This window comes from Lissotriton vulgaris, chromosome 2_1 (genome assembly GCF_964263255.1).
Source record: "Lissotriton vulgaris chromosome 2_1, aLisVul1.2, whole genome shotgun sequence".
Classification (NCBI taxonomy): domain Eukaryota; kingdom Metazoa; phylum Chordata; class Amphibia; order Caudata; family Salamandridae; genus Lissotriton; species Lissotriton vulgaris.
In genome coordinates, this window is record NC_141687.1 from 1368803139 (window position 1) to 1368820663 (window position 17525).

Sequence of the window (17525 nt, forward strand, 5' to 3'; positions counted from 1 at the left end):
CAAGACTCTCAGCAATAGAGTTCAGGGGAGCTGGGGGTGAAGTCTTTGGTCCAGCTTCGAGCAGAGTTTTCAACAAAAATCCCACCACACCCGCTTTTTTAAAAGTGAAGCAACCCAAAGTTTCATCCAAAGGAGAGAGCAGAGGGATACTTTCACTTAAAAAAGGAACATTTCACACTTTGAGGTGCAGTCTGCACCTAAAGAGGTAAAGCAGATGATGGTCATTGCCCCGGCTGAGCAACTAGGCTGTGTTTGCGCTGACTGCACCTGATTTGAGCAAAAATGTTGCTTTGAGAGATCAAATTGTTGGTGGGGTCTGTGCTTGATGTGGGTTCTTTCGAACTGTTCCCGTATGCTCGTGGTTGTTCAAAACCTGCATGGAGGAAACAGCCAATAAGGGCGGTGTCAGGTACACTTCTTACTGGGTGCTTAGGTCAGGAGGGATCATAGGAGTCTTATCTTCTGTCCCGGCAGGTGAGAGAAGAGATTGCTGCTATGCCCGGGCAGAGTCTGAACCCTTGATAGATGAGGTGGACCCGAAGTGAATGGGTGCCCTAAGACTCTTTCCTCCTCCAACAGCCTGGTCCAGTCTATGCCACCTAATAAGGTACTTAAATTGGTAGATATACAGTCATAGCATAAAATCAGCATGATCGTTTGTTTTTAAGTGAAATCGGGGTCTTAATATTAAAATAAGTATTCCCTATATCTTTGAGGCCATCCATGTACTTTTAAGGATCGCACAAGGCAATCTGTGAATCGGATAATGACATTACTTATCTTGATAGTAAAGAGATTCTCTGCACTGTATGGCAGGAGTTGAGAACTGTTTATTTCCTACAATGGTTATGTGGTCAAAGTATTTGCACAGAACACAATATATATGAAATATGAGTATGACTGGGGCGTGTTCGTTTTTTACTAAATGGCACTTATTATGTGGGCACTGAGGTTATGCAAAAAAATGTGGGGAGTACTTTAACTGTGTTAATGATTGTCATTTTGTGTATAGGGAATGGTGCAATAAAATGTGTTTTAATTGTTTTTATATTACAGATTGTAATCGTTTATTTGGGAGCAAAATTATCTTTCCTGAAGAAGGTGTTGGCTATTAATTTACGTGCCCACCGAAACGCGTAGATGCATTTAAGAGCAGGAAATACGTTAAGTCTGTGGAAACAATAACTCTGACTGTAATAGGAGGATAAATCAGAGTTGATTTCATTTTCAATCATCGTATCTTCACTCTCTTTGAAATAGGAATTATTTTTCCTTATGTTGTCTCCCATTATTATGTGTGTTTTTTAATGTATGTACTTTAATGCATTGTATATTTTCTTGTAGGAAGTAGTATTGTATTGATGTTAGGGTAGAACTTGTTTTTATCATCTGTGAATAAATTATATATGCATTTTTTAAGAATTTATTTTAATGAACTTTTTTGTTTTTGCATTTCCTTATTGTTCATTGTGTCTGTAAAGAATGTATCATTGTGTATGTGAGGGTGTTGGTTTCCTGACATTGCCCAAAGGGGATTTCTTTCTGACACGAGTCAATGCATTCACAGCACTTGTCTTGAAGTGTTTAGAAAGAGGCCTGAATGTTCCCCCTCTTCCACAAAACAACAGGGATGGTCCTACATGTCCATTATAGAATAGAACTTTGCCTGCTCGCGGAATTCAAAGTAATTCCACAGAGTTTTTCATTGGCTCATTGGGAGAGAAAACATTAGAACCTGTGCACAATTTTGTCTACCTAGGCATCACAGTTAACTCCAATTTGTTGTGGAATCCACAAATAAATCAGGTGTTAATGCATGGGTCAAGGTCAGTCCTCAGTAAATACAATGCATCTGTGAATAAATTCATTATGCAGGCTGTAGAAATCTCTAAACACAAAGCCCAAGAAGCTGCCATTACTGGGTCAGAGCAGTGAGGCATAGGTAATGCAAAGCAGTTGATACTTGGAGAGCATAAATTCATGACAGGATTGCTAGCTGCTGAACCCTAAGTACCCATATACCATTATTTGAATGTTAAACGGATATAGCACATCATAGTTTTGCAAACAATACTCAATTGGAGCAGACTACGGATAACACAAGAGCTGGTACATTACAGAGAGGGTGCTAGGGATTTAGTATAACTGGATACGTTTTAAACCTTTCATGGTTCAGACATGTGCAGACATGGCCAAACAAGCTTGACCTTCGATCATACTGGACTGAGCCACAATCATTGTCACAGAACTCAAAGAACCATGTAAGGCAAATATATTGGACATGTGTCTTAAATGCTCTCCATTCTGATCCAAACCTAGGGAGGCTGACTAACCAATTGCTCGTTATCAAGCTCATGCCGTCCTTTGAAGATTTTTTAGATACCATCTAACCCCATAAGGCGAGGACACTATACATGAAATTCTGTTATGATATACTCCAAGTTAAAGCCTATACAGCAAAGTGGAAGTTGCATAAATAAACTATCTGCACTTTATGTACCCTGGGCCATATTGAAGATGTTGCACCCATTTTGTTTTTTTGCACAGCCTATGGTGAGATAAGGAGGAACTGTTCACCCACTATGCAAAAGACTAGGGTTTTCGAAATATCAGGAAGCCCTAATAGTAATTAATACTTTTGCTGTGGCGGCAATTCCGCTGCAGCGCTAAGGGGACGGGGGCCCGCGCGGCGCGCACATGCTGTTGACAGAACCACTCCGTCACCAGCCGCGGTTGAGCTGTGCTCATGACGGAGTGGTTCTGTCATGGCCCCGCCCGCTCAATGGAACGCCCAGCGCAGGCGCGGAATCCGCGGGCCATAACAGAACCATTCTATCTTCAGCACAGCGCCATCGCGGCTGATGATGGAGCGGTTCCATCATCAGCACGGAAAGAGTTAAGAGTATTACAACATCGTACATAGTTTTTAGCTGGTGTAAGTATTATTTTTTGTGATGGTTAAAGTTAGTACCTAGTTTCCATAGAAAAAGCATTTTTTGACTTGCCTATAACTTTGGTATTGTTTGAGCAATCTGTATGAAATTTCCCCCCCCCAAAAGTGTCAAGGTAAGTTCGGCATGTCATGGAAAGTTCTGGGGTGATGAGTGCAGTGGGGACCAGGAAATAGGGGTGCGAAATAAAGGTGCATTTATAAAGGTAATTTTCATAGGGAACCTTTAGCCACAGCTACTGCTCGAACCGCTGAATGGACTTACACCAAGTTTGGCAGGGTTGTAGATGTTGGTTAAAGGAAGTGCCTTTTGGTTATTTGGTGTAAATCCATTCTGCAGTTTTTGAGAAATGTAAATTAAAAATTATAGTGATATTTATGGTTGCAGATATTTCACGACTATTTCGCAATAATCATGACTGCGTGCGGGGAAAGAAATGCTGTGATTGTCTGAATGCAACCAGACCAGGAAGTTGCTGGTGCCATTTTATCTAACAGGTATTGTTCCAGAGGCTAAAGTGTTCTGTGAAAGCAAACATAAGGGGTCAGGGTCGAGGTACTCTGACCCCATGTTTCAGAAATGTAAGGTTTAGTGACATGAGTTATGTGACCAAAATAGATTTATTTAATAATTCAAAATATTTTCAACTATACCATGATCGCCAAGGCCCCCATTTGTGTGCCAGCATGGGGACGTCATGACTATCGCATGACTATCGTAGCAACACCACGATTATTGGTGGAAATAGAAAAAAAAATATATGTGAATCACCATTACACACTGTTATAGAGATATTGAGATTCTAATAAAGGTTTTTATAGATTTATTTAGATAGCAATTTATCTAGTGTGATGGTTAGAATTAATTATGTAGTTATAATTTTTTTATGTGCTAGTGGCTATTGAATTCCTGCTTTTGCTTTCTACTTTCGTGACATACCAACGGTGATCACGATTACCGATGTAATTGCGATCTCTGGCCTCACTGCGAAAACGGAAATAAGAAATTGGTTTTAGAGATGGTTGTTCTAAAAATGCACTGGAATAACATGAGTTGGAAGTGTACAATAATAAACCCAGAGTGTGCAAAATTCTGTGATATGTGTGCATATATGTGCTTTTCACTTTATGGTAAAGGCGTGATCGTCGCAGTTAATTGTGTTGTCACGACTCCCTGAATAACCGAATAGATAAATATTTATCCACAGGAGCCATTGTTCTTTTCCTTAAAATATACAAAGTATAAGCATTGCAACCGCTGTGGTGTCAGTCGAATATTAATGCCTATGTTGTGACCACCGGCAGCCTGTCGGGTGCTCCCGACTAACCGATAGGGTGGTGGTTGGACATTACTCCGCCCACCATCCTAATCAGACTTTAGTACAAAATCATGAGTTTAACATTTTTTTTAAAGAAAAATGTATATAGTAATATGTATAGAGCAATGTTTACAAGGGATTTTTGTAATTGCATCTTTGTTTTTTTTTATTTTTTTTTATTGCAATCCATAACATCCAGATCAGATGTTATGACCAAGATATCGTCTGCATAGGCTAAAACCCGGGGCTACTCCTGTCCACAGCCTACAGGTTTAATTCTCAGGCTTCCTTCCAAGAAAGTTAAAAACTGGTTTATGTATAGCGCAAATAGCACTGTGAAGCAAGGGCAACCTTGTCTCGTACCTCTCGTATGCGCACTGGATCCGACTCTAAGCCATTATTACAGATTCGAGCTTTGGGGGTCCTGTACATTGCTTGAATTGATTTATTAAACCCAGGGCGAACCCCAAATGATGTAAAAACCCCAATAAAAAATTCCATGTGACATGGTCAAATGCCTTCTCGGCATCTAATAACTCTAGACCAAGGGCAGTACCCAGCACAGTGGTTGTATCCAACAGTGCTACCACTCTGTTGATGTGGTTGACAGTGCCCGGGGTGGGTTTGAACCCACGCTGACTTAATGATACTAATGGAATGATAACCTTAGCCAACCATGAAGCTAGGATTCTGGTGTAAATCTTCCCATCGACGTTCACCATTGAAATAGGTCAATAAGACCCTGGAAGCTCAGCCGGTTTATTTTTTTTCCGAAACACAATAATGTTTGCTTCTCCCCACAATGGCAGCACCACCCCATGTTGTGCTTGCTGCAGGGTGGCCAACATGTCTAACTTTAATTCCTGGAAGAAGGTTCTATAACCCTCATGGGGCCGTTTATCTGGACCCACAGCCTTTCCACTGCTCAAGCTGTTTATTGCCTCCTCCAGTTTTCCATGGTGATAGGGGAATCTAAGATAAGTACTTCTTGCCTGTCCTCTTTTCACAATGTATACCCTGTTGAAACACCTCCACCCCCTCTCCCTCGTGACTGTCTTCTGTATACAATGTCTTAAAAAATTTATGAAACTTTCAATATCTCACCAGGATTATCCACTAATTTACCCTGTTTGTCCTTCATACTTTTAATTCTCTATTCCATCTCTTTAGAGCGAAGTCTTTGTGCCAAACTTCACCCACTGGCTTCACCAAACCCACACCTCTTCTTTAAAAAAATGTATTCAAAGTTATCTCTTTTCTACAATGTAGAATAATCTTGGTTTTTCTGCGGACAATCTCCGTCTGCAAAGGGGAGACATCTCCTCCAATTTGTATTCCTCGCATAACTTCTTCTTCTGCTAACCTAAGTTTCCCATATAGATCCTGGATCTCCATTCTCACTTCCACCTGCCTGAGAAGCCAATAGCTCGAATCCTCTCCCCTGAATCCAGGTTTCAGGGCATCCATTGAAATTTATTTATTTATTTATTTTACCAATTTGTAGAGCGCATGGCTGCCCGTGAGCGTCCTAGCGCTAAATGACAGAGAACCAGAAGTGGATGCCCAGATGTAAATGGAGCCTCACGGGAACAGCCAAGTTTTAGGTGCTCTGCGGAATGAGAGAAGGTTGGGTTGGGCTCTGATATCTGGGGGTAGTGTGTTCCATAGTTTGGAGGCGTTGTATGCGAACAGTCGACCTCAAGAGCGAGCTTTCTTAATCCTAGGAACATGAGCTAAATTGCAGTTTGAGGATCTAAGCGTTCTTTTGGTGGTGTGAGGGGTGATGACGTTTTGTAAGATTGGTGGGGCCTTACCATGTAGGATTTTATATGTTGTGCAGAGAGCTTTGAATTGTATTCTCTCCTGAACGGGTAGCCAGTGCAAGGCGTTCAAAGCGGGTTTGGCTGAACAGCGGTGATGGGTTCCTGTAAGGAGGCGTGCTGCGGTATTTTGTACTGTCTGGAGTTTTAACAGTACTTTTTTGGGAGCCCCCAAATATAGGGCATTGCCATAGTCCAGGCGGGACAGCACAAGACCATGGATTAGGAGTTTTTGGGATTGTGCAGGGAGTAGGGGCAGAATTTTCCTGGCTGACCGTAGGAGACTGTGGCATATACCAGCTGTTTTCCTTGCTTGGACGGAAAAATTAAGGCCTTCATCGAGCCATATTCCTAGGCTCTTTATTTCCTGTTTCGGAACAGGTGGAGTACCCATGCAGGATGGCCATAGGGAATTGGAGTGGTAGAGTTATTGCCCAGGATCATTATCTCTGTCTTGTCGTTGTTCAATTTGAGGTGGGAGAGATTCATCCATTTAGTTATTTCAATTAGACAGGTTTGAAGGTTAGGGAGGGAGTGGTCTTGCTGGCTTAAGGACACCACCAATTGGGTGTCGTCGGCGTAGGTAAGGAGCTTGATCCCAAAAGGGGTGACGATTTTTCTAAGGGTGGGACATGTAAACATTCAAAAGGGTCGGGCTCAGGGACGAGCCCTGAGGGACCCCGCAGCTGATGGCTGTGGACCTGGACGTGAAGTTGCCATCTGCTACCTGGAAGGATCTGTTATCATGAAAGTATTTGAGCCAAGCCAGGGCCATGCCCGCGATTCCAAGCTCACCGAGCCTGTGGACCAGTATCGAGTGGTTGACGGTGTCGAAGGCCGCGCTCAGGTCCTGGAGGATCGCTGCCATTGATCCTCCTGAGTCCATGATTTTCCTTGCCTCTTCGACAACCGCCAATATCGCAGTTTCTGTACTCTGGCCGGGCCTGAATCCAGTCTGGGAAGGCTCCAGGAGCCCATTGGTTTCAAGATAGTGGGATAAACTGTGATTAATGTGCTTCTCTGCTATTTTACTAATGCCTGGAGGCAGGGAAATCGGCCTGTAGTTGCCTAGTTCCAGTGGGTCCAGATGAGATTTTTTGATCAACGCTTTCACCGTTGCTTTTTTCCAGCTCGGGGGGACAATGCCGTGGGTGAGTGAGCTGTTGATCAATTTAGTCAGGTAGGGGAGGATGGTGGGCCCGACTAATTTAAGGATGTTAAGAGGTGCAGGGTCTGCAGGGCTACCGCTTTTGATGGAGTTGAATATTGGAAGGAGGGTGTCTATTGTCAGGGGAGTAAAGTGTGACAATTGACATGCTGTAGCATGGTGCGTACGACAGGACTGATCGACAGCAGAGGGAGTGTCCAAGGTTGGCGGTGGAAGGGAATTGATGATGTTGGTTATCTTCAAATTAAAAAATTCTGCAAGTTCATTGCAACGGGTAGCTGACGGCTCTACTAGGGGGGGGGCTCCGGCACTTTGAGAAGTTTCTTAGCTATTTGAAAGGTTTCCCGGGATGAATTGGTAGATGTTCTGATTTTTTCCTCGAAATAGTTGCGTGTAGGTATGTGTAGTCGAATTATGGTTAACCTCTAAAACTTGCCGGATCCAAATGTTCAAATGGTTTAAAAAATTGGTGTCTTTTACGAGTTTTCGATCAAACGTAAACGTTCTCGGAGGGTGAAGGTTGCTGCTGCTGCTACTAATCGGGATGTCTAGAAGGTTGCTGCTGCTGCTAATCGGGATGTCTATCACTAATGGACTGTGGTCTGCTGTAATTCTTGGGTAGATCTGTGTTTTTGCACCCAAAGGTAGTATTGATGAAACTAAGAAGTAATCTAACCAAACCAGTTTATTAGGAGGGTAAGAATAAAATATGTAGCTGGGATCTGGACTTCGTAATGTAGACCATAGATCTATCAACCCATGATTCTCTACCAAATGATATAGTGCCCTAAAGACTTTAGGGTTCCTTCCCTTCTAGGACTTCCATCCCTTCTGAAGGTCTTTGCAGCCCATATGAATGTTACAATCACCACAGAGAATCAGTGGGGTAGGCCACAATGCCAGTTCTAAGTTGAGACATTCAAGATCTGTTGCCTCCTCCAAAATGGACCCATAGACAGAACATAAAGTAAACAAAAAAGTAATCTCTATGCATTCAATAACCATCTAACGACCCTGGTCGTATACCAATGTTTTGCCCGTGCACTGTATCCCATTTTTAGCTAGAATGGCCACCTCTCGGTTTATAGTGGACTGTTGTGTACAGGCCACTAGTGTGTACCCCATCTAATTTCAAATCTTCTGCTTATTCCATGGTATATGCCTTTCCTGTAGACATGCAAGGTCAGGTTGCATCACACATAATTTAGCCGCCACCCGTTGCCATTTGGCATTGTTATTAAACCCACATACATTGAATGAACATATGCGATAGTGTTGTGTTACCCCATCATATACTGTTATGGTTCTGATTTTAATAGCCTTATCAAATAGCCTCACACATTTCCATGCCTATATCTTCCATTTGTAATATATTGTGGTTTATTCCCACCCAGTCCCCTCTCTCTCTGTGCCACCATTCGTGCAAACCCTCCTCACCCTCCCCTATCCCCTCACTACTCCTTCGAGGTACCTCCACCCATCCTGTAATGACGAGTTGGGACCAATGGTCCTAATGTTGAATAATTAACACTCCCCAGAGGCTCCCCTCGTGCATTTAAATTAATTATGAAAAGAAAGTAAAGTAGACTTAAGAAAGTGTAGCAACCAGACAGTCAGACAAAATATAGCAAAATCGCAACCCAAATATGTATCTCCTATTAGGTTTTGTACACTATGGAATCGATTGTGGTTATTCTTTTTGTCTCATTCAAAAATACCTTCCCTGTTTACATGTAATTACAACATACCTTAAGGACAAATAGATAGACCACAAAACATAACTGATGAATCAGATAGATATATATAAAGATATAGAAAATAAATGAGCAAGGAAAGTAGGATAGCATAACTAGACTTAGATTCAAATAGAAACGTGACAAAACCAGACAAAGTATATGTCTTTTATAAAGTCCTATGTGATGGTTTTTTTTTTATAACATCTTATGGATTCTTATACAGGTCATAAGTAACAATACGTCGTTATTTAGATACCAGTAACTTAGTAGCATGGTTTTGGAACAACGTGAGTCTTTATTTCACAATTGACTCTGTGCTTAGCACAGTCATCATATGGAATACAGAATTGCAGTCATAACTTATGTTTCACAACGATCCTACAATAACAAACTCCCTACCCTTCCCATCCCCCTGCAGCTCGACCCATTTCCCGGCTAGTAACCTATTAACATTGATGCAACACAAGAAAGGCGGATTTGCTATATATGATCAGCACATCACTAAGCGTCTCTTTGCCTATATACCAAGAAATGACATACACCTCTTTAATATTGAGTGCAGCTATGGTGTACAATGCTTATCCGCCTCAAGAATTAACCTTAGACAATCTGTCCACCAAAGGTGTAACAGAGTATCAACCTCTAATACACAAGACACCAGCGCACATCTGATGCAGTCTCTATAATCCTTGCGCATTTTGAACCAACATTTCCATACAGAGCTTTTTTTATCCCCCTTTTCCTCTGCACAGCCACTCCTTTTCAATCCAATGGAGCCTTGTAGTGTAGACAAATATTAAGACTTTATTTTGTTAAGATCAAGTGCTTCACAGCCACAGCCAACACACATTTCGCCCCCTGCGGGCTTACTCAAGGCCGATTCTCAATAAGTTCAGCACCGTATTTGTCAGCACGTTTGTATTCAATAGTCCTATAGTCTTGCGGTATCTCTATTCTCTCAAAAGTCAGCAAAATGTCAAGATCGGTATATTTCTATTACTGCACTGGAGCCACGATAAGTTCCATTGACAAAAAACAGACTTTTCGTCCTAAATGTCCTTCCGCAGCCGAGTTTCCTCTCTTAATATTTGTCTACACTACAAGGCTCCATTGGATTGAAAAGGAGTGGTTGTGCAGAAGAAAAGGGGGATAAAAAAATCTCTGTATGTTGGTGCAAAATGCGCAAGGATTATAGAAACTGTATCAGATGTGCGCTGGTGTCTTGTAACCTATTAACATGTTTAATCCTTCCCCTGTGTGCCCATTACCTCTGTAGTACACTCTCCTCATTTCCCACCCCTTCTGGGACGAGAGAACAGTTCTGACATAGACTTTTGCGGACATTCCTCGTTTCTGAGAGGTTCAGTTAAGGATCATCTATACGTTCTCAATATGATAGTATATCCAGTGTGGTATATTCCTCCATCATCATATTTCAATCCATAGATTTCGGTGTTCTATGTAAGCCACTGTACTCTTCTCTTTTTATTTCAGCCCCTTCCACTTTCCCCCACCTGACCATTTCTGCATGCCACTCCTGCAGTGATGGAGCCCTAGAAGCCTTCCACCGTATTGTGATGTTTCTTTTCGCTAAAAGTAGTGCAAGGTTAGCAAATCTATGAGATGGGTTACCCTTCTTCCCACGGTGTCCCAGGCCCAGTATACAGTATTCCATTGTGTCATTGTTGCGCACTGGGGCGACGGTTGTCAATATCCGACACACCGACGTCCAGTAGTGTCTTCATCTAGGGCATACCTACACCAAGTGTAACAGTTCTGTGTGGGGTACATGACAACTGGAACAAGCGTCTCCTGCACCTGGAAACATGGTGCTCATGAAATGAAATGAAATGAAATGAAATGGGTTTTATAGAGCGCACATAGCTGCCCTGAGGCGTCCAAGCGCTAAGATTACCACTGAGGCTTAGGTTGCTTGAGGGAATGATATTTACCCGACTACTGATTAATGAACAGGAGTGTTTTCAGCTGTTTGCGAAATGAGATGAGATTGGGGTTGGACCTTAGATGCTGGGGAAGAGCATTCCACAACTTGGCCACATTATAGGAAAAAGAGCGGCCTCCCGATCTTGATTTCTTTATTTTAGGACCAATGGCCAAGTTGGCATTGGTTGAGCGCAGCTGTCTGGCAGGATGATAGGGTGTAATAAGAGGTAGATTGATTACTGGGCCTAAAGACCAAAAGGCCTGATGTGCAATACCGAGGGATTTAAAGTTGACTCTTTCCCTAACGGGGAGCAAGTGCAGTCTCCTTAGGCCCGACTTTACTGATGATCTGCGGGGGATTTGTAAAAGAGTCCGTGCGGCGCAATTTTGTATCAATTGCAATTTGCGCAGAGTGAAGTCAGGGGCTCCCAGGTATAAAGCATTCCCGAAATCCAACCAAGATTGGATCAGGCCCAGAACCACGGTCTTTCTTGCTTCGAAGGGGAGTAGAGGGAGGATCTTTCTAATGACTCTGAGGATGCCGAAACAGATGGCAGATAGTCTTATTGCCTGCTGGTCAAATGACAGGGACCTATCCAGCCAGATACCAAGGCTCTTAATGGTATCTTTGGGTGCCGGGGCAGGTCCTAAGCAGGGTGGCCAAAGAGTATCGATGGAAGATGGTGCGAGCCGACCCAGGAGCATAAGCTCAGTCTTGTCTCATTGAGTTTGAGACAAGACTTGGTCATCCAGCTCTTGACTATCTCCAGACAGCCTGCAAGATCCACGCCCGCTAAGGAGCCCCCTTCCTGTACCAGAGAGACCACTAGCTGAGTATCGTCCACGTAGGTAATGATCTTAATGCCATACGGACGGACAATCTCAGCCAGTGGCCTCATGTAGACGTTAAATAACGTCGGGCTCAATGATGATCCCTGCGGGACTCCACATCCCAGAGGCCTACTGGTGGAGGTGGCATTGCCCTCATATACCTGGAAGGATCTATCATTCAGGTAGGACCTGAACCACTCCAGGGCTTTGTCAGATATTCCCGTATCCAGGAGACGCTGCAAAAGGATGTTGTGGTTAACGGTATCAAATGCAGCGCTCAGATCGAGGAGGATGACTGCCACCGATCCTCCCTGATCTAAGATCCTCCTGGACTCCTCTGTGACAGCCAGTAATGCAGTCTCGGTCCCATGCTTGGGTCGGAAACCTGTCTGGGAGGGATTGAGCAGCTGGTTTTGTTCAAGAAAGGTTGTTAATAGACCATTTATGTATTTCTCCAAAATTTTAGCTGCCCAGGGCAGCAGGGAGATCGGGCGAAAGTTGTTAGGATTCTTGGTGTCCAAGTTGGGTTTTTTAACAAGGGCCCTCACCATGGCCTGTTTCCAAGCCACTGGGACTGTGCTGGTGGAGATCGAGGTGTTAAGTACTACTAGCAGTGTAGGGAGGATGGTCTGTATAGCAGAGACTAAGATATGTGGAGGTGCTGGGTCCCTAGGGGAGCCTGATTTCACCTGACGCATGAGGGAGGTGAATTGGTTCGCATCCATCTGGGGAAATTCCGCCAGCACAGGGGGGCAGCCTACATGGGGTCAGATACGCTCTGTGCAGTAGCATCAATTGGATGATTTTGAATTTAGGGTTGTGAGACACCTTCTTGGGGTAGCCTATTATAGTGTCCCATCATTTTTAACAACAACGACAAATACAAATCTCATTTAGAAGAACCAAACAGGAAGGGTGCTGCACTCGCCTTTGCAATTGGATCAACCCACAAGAAAATACAAGGCCCAGCTTTTGCACCCACATTACAGGTCGCACAGGCGTAAAAAATTCCCACACTAACCTATGGTAGCGAAGTCCTAAACGGACTGGACAGTGGTCAATTGGACAAAATTATTAGAAAGATCTATAGAGTAGTGTTCAAGCTACCAATCCAAACATCACTGGCACAAATTAGGTTGGATCTGGGAATTTGCCATCAACCATTCTCCAGAGCCATGACTTTTCTTGTGTGCTGTCACAAATTGAGGTCATCTAAGGTAGGCAGACTAGCACACCATCTTTGGGCCAGTATCGATACGAACTCATGGCGAGCAGGGAACGATTATTGGAAAAAAGGTCTAACAACTCTATGCCTAAATGATCTTTGGAGCATGCACGTAAGTCAAAAGGAATTCAAACGGCTAGCAAAAATAAGCACAAAAAAGCTGTCAAAAGTGGAAGACAAGGCTCGCCTAGCAAAAATAAGTCACGGGTGGTTGACCCTGCAATCTTATGCCCTGTTGACCCCACAGCAGTACCTAACTGTATCTTTCACTGTACAAACAAAACTAAAGTTCCTAAAATTGAGACTGGGAGTCATTAACCTGTTGGTTCATCTCCCAAAATGGAAAAGAGATCATGGACGAGAATTATGTCAACTCTGTGGGAATCACAAAGAAGGCATAACGCACATCATATGCCTTTGTCCAAAATTGCTGAATGAAAGACGGTCCTTCCTGAAGCATCTTTGGAACATAAACATGATCAGATCGTGTAGAGCAGCAGTTCTGGATTGCTTTGATCCTAGGAACACCAAATTAAACTGTGCCTTAGTAAGGTTCATGGATCACGCAGCAAAAAAACTTTGTGAGGGGCCCAAAGTCTGTGATCCTGCGTCGGCATAACTTGCTGGGAAGCCTTATTGGTCATCACTTCCCATATTGGACTCAATTCAGACCTTTTTTTTAAATGTAACTTTTATATATTTTAAATTCTGTACTTGCAATGATTTTTTTTTAATCACGCAATAAAGTTCTTATTATTATTATTATTATTAGTGTCCCATTCTTTTTCCGTTAAAGCATGACCCGCGTCTCTTGCCCATTTTTCCTGGATCGGCTGCAATGAGATCGCCGCAATGGTGCAGATCCCCATGACAACCATTTTGTCAAGTGTGCTCCATGTCCCATTAAGTACTGCATTGTGATGAGTGCATTTGTAGCGGTATCGTTATCCCCCTGGGTCCATGTGTCTCTAATAAATCTCGAAATACTGGCATGTAGAAGGAACAGTCTATCTGAGGTTCCATGTTCACATACAATGGCCTCATGTGACATTAGAACCACTTCCGAGAATGCCCCTACGGTAGTAATTCCTGTGTCGGACCACGCCCCCAGAGCATGATTAGTCAACACCCCTGTTTGTAGAAGAAGACCCAGTAGCGGGATGGTAGGAGTTTATGGTGATGTTCGCTTTGTGTATCGCAATGTTTGTCTCCAAAATATTAGCGCTATCCGTAGTAGGTCTGATGCTGTTGATGGGATCTGGGCTTTGGCTAGTAATGGTCTGTGGATATCTCCTCGGTACCATTTCCGATGCAACACCCCTAGTTCCTGCAAGTTACATCCCGCTAGCCAGTACGCCAGCCACTGCAGCTGGCTAGCGTAGCAGTACGTCAAAAGAGACTAGCTACTTGTGACTTTATAGGTTGGACTCTGACCTGTTTTGTCAGTAGACACCTTGTTGGTGTGATCATGAAGCCCTCACCCCCCAACCTAGATGGTGGCATGCTTCATCATCAGGCCCACCCAGTGACACCTAGCATTTCCTGGGTGTGCTACGACACCTGGTTACAGCGGAGCGGGTGTTTTTCTGAGATTGCAGTGTGGGTTTTGGTGAAGTGAGCATTAATATGGCTTGGCGGGGGTCCCAGTACCCGATGGTAAATTAAATTTTAATAACCACGTCAGTGGTTAAAACAAGGCAGAAGGATGTATGGTGGCAAGTTATGACCTCCTACATCCATTATGGGTCGACATGTTTCCGCCAGTGCCTTGGTGTTAAATCTGGCTTTCCTCAGGACCTTTATAAAAACGTGCTGGTGCAAATTAAAAAAGTGGAGTTTTATACAGACTATGTGTTACATTCGCTAAGGTGGTTTTTTGGGTGTGAGAGGGGGATTCCCTTCTCATGCATACCTATACATACAACATATAGGACATAGACCAAACATGTAGGGAAAGTAGAGTCACTTTGCAAGTTGCTTAAAGTCATGAAAAAATGGCCGGTTTTAAAAAAGTGCATTGTGGGAAGACTAAAGGCGGCGAAAGTGTAACGGTGCTGGTGGTACCGTTAGGGTGATTATCATCATCTAGTTTATGCGTGGTGAGGCTAGAACACGAACATCACGCTTATACATTGTGGCATAAAAAGGCGTACGAGAACTGTTCTTATGCTGGAGATTAGCAGCCGATGCTTCCTGGAGTGAATCGGCAAGGGATTGATCCTGTGGGGAGAAATGTGTGGCCATTGGGGGTTAGGAGACCTTTGGGGAAGAAAAGTGCTTACCCAAATTATCTGTCCAGTGATCGTCATACTCACAGCCGTTCTGGTCAAAGCCTGCGGTGTACCAGTGGCGCCGTCTTCACACTCTGATAACTTGACGTTGGTTGCCTTGCTGTTTATATTAGCACAGTAATTGTTATCACCTGGATTGGAGAGCAATGGTAGAAAGACTGCCCGGGAGCGGAGAGAGAAACAGGCGCTTGCACTAGGTTGGGACAGCGCGAGTTGAATTTAACGCATGCGCGGATACGTGTTGGTAGTTTATCGTATATGCGTGCTGGGCATGTATGGTGGAGTAGCGCAACTTGTGCCTGCGCAAAGCTGTGTCAATCGCACATGTGTGCTAGGAATTGATATCGCATACATGAAGATAGTGTACCAAGTAGAGGCCATATCTGAGAAGTTTAACCATTGGTTATTTGGACAGGGTGTAACGAACTAAATTTAGATATTGAGGCCCGGGAAGTTTAACTATTGGTTATTAGGACAGAGTGTAACAAACTACATTTCGATATTGAGGCCATGATGGTGTGGTGGCATCAAAAGTGGGGTGTTCGCCCAGGTGACGATTCTGCAGGTTCTGTATAGTCAGTTAGGCTGTGATAGAATTGCAGGGAATGGCGTCATTCAGCCCTTCTGTCTGTAAGGAGAGGCGGTAAATCCAACGCTGTTCCTTATTTAACAGTTTTTTCTCATTGTCATCCATATTTTCTGGGATCCGTTCTATGACAGTCCAGGTTAGGTCATTGGGGGTGTGGTTGTGACAGAGGAAGTGATTGGTCAGTTTACTAATGTCCTTTTAACACCTGATGGTGCTTCTGTGTTCTGTCACCCTTGTACGTATTTTGCGTGTGGTCATGCCGATGTAGCGGAGACCACAGGTGCATGTCAGAAGGTATATCACATTACGTGAATTGCAATTAGGGTGACTGCGTTGAGTCCATGTTTTATTAGGTTCAAGATCCAAGGTTTTGGTGTGTCTAGTGAGGTGACACACACGGCAGTCATTGCAGGGGTAATGGCCGGTGACTTTCGGCAGGCCCCTGGAGGTCAGAATTGTGTTGGGTTCTGGTCTGATCTGTGTTCTGGGGCAAGTGGATACCAATTGGTCCTTTAGATTATTAGACCTTTTATAGGCAAACCTAGGTGTGTCCCACTGTCTCTGACCTGAGTTGATAATCTTCCAGTTTTTGCGGATTAGTTTAGACACCTCATTGGAGGCCGTGTTGTACGTCGTTACACAGGTTATTGGTTGTTCTTGGTGTTCCATGTCCATGGTCTCAGGAAAGGGTATCCCTGTTCTGGTTGCGGGCCCTTCCCTTGGTTTTTGAAATGATCGCTTGGGGGTAGCCACGTTCCCTTAGTTTTTTTGCCAGGTTGGACGACTGCCTCTTGTAATCTGCTATGTGGCTACAATTTCTGCGTATACGCAAGAATTGGCCATAGGGAAGGTTTTCCCTAAGTGGGCGAGGGTGGAAGCTCTCGAAATGGAGTAGGGAATTCCTGGCAGTTGGTTTGTAGTATGTGGTAGTGACGAGTACCCCTTCCTGGACAGTGATGTCTAGGTCTAGGAAGGCTAGTTGGTTTGCGCTAGTAGTGCTCATGAACCTGAGGTATGGGTCCCTGCTGTTTAGCCATGTGAGGAATTTGTCAAGGGTAGTTTGAGAGCCTTACCAGATTACAAGTATATCGTCAATGTAGCGATGCCATTTCAGGATATTGTTTGAAAAAGGGTTGGTGTTGGCTGCAATATGTGTTTGTTTAAAATGATGGACATATAGTCCCGCTACACTGGGGGCGAAAACACTGCCCATGGAAGTACCATTGGTCTGTAGGTAGTAGGATCCTTCGCATTCTAAGTAATTTTCCTTGATTGCGAGCATCGCACACTGTAGGATGTATTTTCTGGTAGTGTGGTACGGTCATGGCGTCTGCATGAGAATGTCCCTGAGGGGCGTCCTGGGAGAGGCTGGTATACAGGCTTTCGATGTCCAATCCAACAAGTAGTTGGGTATTGGGGTCAAAGGGTGTATTGTTGATGACTTGGAGGAGATGTTTGGTGACCTTTATGTAGTTGGGGGTTTGTTGGACTAGTGGATTTAGGAAATAATCACAGTATCGTGAAAGGGGCTCAAGGAGGGAGTTGATGCCCGACACAATGGGTCTGCCAGGTGGGGGGGGGTTGTTCCTTTGTGTACTTTTGGTACTGTACAGAAATATGGAACTTTGACTTTCTGTGGGCACAGGTATTCT